Source organism: Humulus lupulus, chromosome 3 (assembly GCF_963169125.1).
Source record: "Humulus lupulus chromosome 3, drHumLupu1.1, whole genome shotgun sequence".
Lineage (NCBI taxonomy): Eukaryota > Viridiplantae > Streptophyta > Magnoliopsida > Rosales > Cannabaceae > Humulus > Humulus lupulus.
This window is the reverse complement of record NC_084795.1, coordinates 147,048,345-147,051,355: the sequence shown is the minus strand read 5'-3', so window position 1 is coordinate 147,051,355 and position 3,011 is coordinate 147,048,345. Positions and strand designations below refer to the sequence as shown.

The 3,011-nt window shown below is 35.5% G+C and overlaps 1 pseudogene; it reads right to left on the bottom strand.

Annotated features, from left to right (window-relative positions):
- Positions 1–2,497: 2,497 nt before the first annotated feature.
- LOC133828102 (small nucleolar RNA R71) lies at positions 2,498–2,598 on the bottom strand (annotated as a pseudogene).
- Positions 2,599–3,011: the final 413 nt, after the last annotated feature.

The window sequence follows — 3,011 nt, the reverse complement described above, 5'->3', positions numbered from 1 at the left end:
TGAGTGCCTGGTCATGGGGAATGTGAGTGGTTGGGTCTTTAATGGTGGTCAAGGATAAGGATTCAGTAGCTTGTAGGTTTGAGAAAAATGAGCCATGCAAGGCATCATTTGACCACTCCCCTCTCTCCCTCAAAAACTGAACCCTACCCCTCTCTCTCCCACTCATTCACTCTTCATTTCACTCAAAAAGAAAAAAAAAATTGAAACTCGAAAAACCCTCTCTCTCTCTCTCCCTCCATTTTCGTTCTCCTATCTCTCTATCCATTTCATGTCTCTTTCTCTTTTAACAAAAGTTCCATTGAAACCCCATCCAAGCTAGAATTGTAAACAACAAAAAACTAAGGTAAGCAAGCTTGTGTTCTAGAGTTTCTTTCTCCTTTCTTGTCAATAACTCTTGAATAAAGAGTTAATTATTGTGGTTTTGAACTTATAAATGTGGAAAAATCGAGGGTAATGTTAGTTTATTATTAAATATTGTAACTAACTTTTGTGTCTTTATGATCTTAGTTAGTTTAAGAGCTAATGGGTTGAAAACAATAGTTTCATGGATATATATCTGTACAAAGAATGAAACTAGAATTGTGAAACTATGTAAGCTAAATTTTGATGCTGAAATAGCAGGTTGGTGGTAGCAAAGCAGATTTCGCTGAAGTATTTTGATCAGGTTGCAATTGGGAATTTATGCGTGCTTGGAAATTCAGTAAGTGAGCTAGATTAGTGGCTAAGGTGTCAAGTACATAGGGCATGAGTCAATTTGGAAGCAAATTTCAGAGAAAGGAAGGAAGGAAACCCACGTGTGAATCAAAGGAAGGGAAATTTTGTACTTAGATTACTAAATTGGGAAACGTAGAGGTACAAAAGAGAGAGCCAACCACACAAAGGAGGGAGTCTGCCATTTTTTGGAAGAAAAGACAAAAAAGAAAAACTAGAGCAACAAGAAGGAAAAAGGAAGAAGAGGAGAATGAAGAAAAAAGATTCATCATCAATTAGATTTGCTCTTTCTCTTGTTTCTAAGTTTCATCTTGTATTTTCTATTTTAATTTCTACTTTGATACTTATGGGCATAATTGAAAGTGGATTATTGCTCTTTAAAATAGCCATGAACTAATCTTTTGTGGCTTGAATTGTTAATGAACCCTATGTCATAGTGTAGTAATTTCTTGCACTTTATTTTAGTGAAATATCTCTTGTTCATTCAAGTGTGCTTTATGTTAATTTCTTGTTGTTGTTTGGCCAGCAATGGCACGATGTTTAGTTATGATAGATGATAGAAGGATTAAATATAATGGAAAGAACTTGGATGACACATGTTCATAATCTGTGTTAGGTTATGTTAGTAAATAACATAGGGATGTGTTATTTGCCTTGTGTAACTTTTGAGAATTGAACATTAAATTTATATTCTTAAATCTGATTTGGCATAGGAATATGTTTAATTAGGTAAAAGAATTAATATCATAGGATTTGGGAAAGTTGTATTAGCTTTTATTGAATTCTTGTTAACCTGGGAGTTTTGCTAAAATATTGCTGCCGCAATCTGTTTAGTATAATTGATATAGGAGGATTTAATAATTCAAGTCCATTCTATAATCCACATTTTTCTTTCTGATTAATTTGTTTGGTTCAGTTTTATTTTCAGTATTTTCATCTTTTCAATATTTAGTTTAGCTTACAAACAATCCATTTAATTGTTAATGCCTTTAAGTTGCTTAGTCATTGTTTTGCCTATTTTTCTATTTTGCAAACCCAATGGAGATGATTGACTTATCACTATATCACTTGTGTGATTGTGTGCAGTTGCGTAGTTAAATCAATTAAATTTTCACAACAAGTTTTTGAAGCTGTTGCCGGGGATTGAAATTAGAATTTTGTGTAATATCAATTACTTGCAATTTATTTTTCTTTCTTTTTTTTAACCTTTTTTGCTTATTCCGGTGTTTTCTCAGGTTATGTATTGTATGAACGAGCAAGAAGACCTTAAACTAGCTCCTATTGACCCCGAGATTGAATGTACATTTAGAAGAAGACTATGGGAACCACAGGCTCAAAATCGCCTTAATATGGATGAAGAGGTTGAAGGTGTTGAGGGTGTTAATAATATCACTAATGCGATTGCTATGGCCGATGATAGAGAAAGAGCCATAAGGGAGTATGCTGCCCCCATTTTCAATGAACTCAATCTGGGCATTGTTAGGCCTGAAATTAAAGATCCCCAATTCGATTTGAAGCCCGTGATGTTCCAAATGTTGCAAACAGGGGGTCAATTTAGTGAGCTGCCTATAGAGGATCCTCATCTTCATCTTCGTTCATTTTTGGAGGTGAGAGATACCTTTAAGCTACAAGGCGTTACTGAAGAGGCCTTGAGGTTGAAGTTGTTCCTTTTTTCTCTAAGGGATAGAGCTAGAGCTTGGCTCAATACACTTCCTTCTAACTCAGTGATTAAATGGAATGATCTAGCTGAGAAATTTCTGATGAAGTACCTCCAATGAATAATGCTAAGTTTCAAAATGAGATTATTCAATAGTTGGAGGATGAATCGGTATTTGATGCTTGGGAGAGGTTCAAGGAGTTATTGAGAAAGTGCCCACATCATGGCATCCCACATTGCATTCAAATGGAGACTTTTTATAATGGCCTCAACGCATCCATACACATGGTTTTGGATGCTTCAGCGATTGGGGCTATTCTTTCTAAGTCCTACAATGAAGCATATGAGATTTTGGAGAGAATAGCCAATAATAATTACCAATGGTCTAATGCTAGAGCCTCAATGAGAAGAAAGTAGCAGGCATTCATGAAGTAGATGTTTTGACAGCTTTGACCGCTCAAGTTTCATCTATGACCAACCTTTTGAAGACCAATAGTATGGGGTATAACTTACAATCAGCTCCTATGGGTCAAGTAGCAGATGTCTCTTGTGTTTATTGTGGAGATGGGCATACATTTGATAGTTCTCCATCTAATCCCGCTTCGGTTTGTTATGCGGGGAATCAAAATGCCAACCGAAAAAA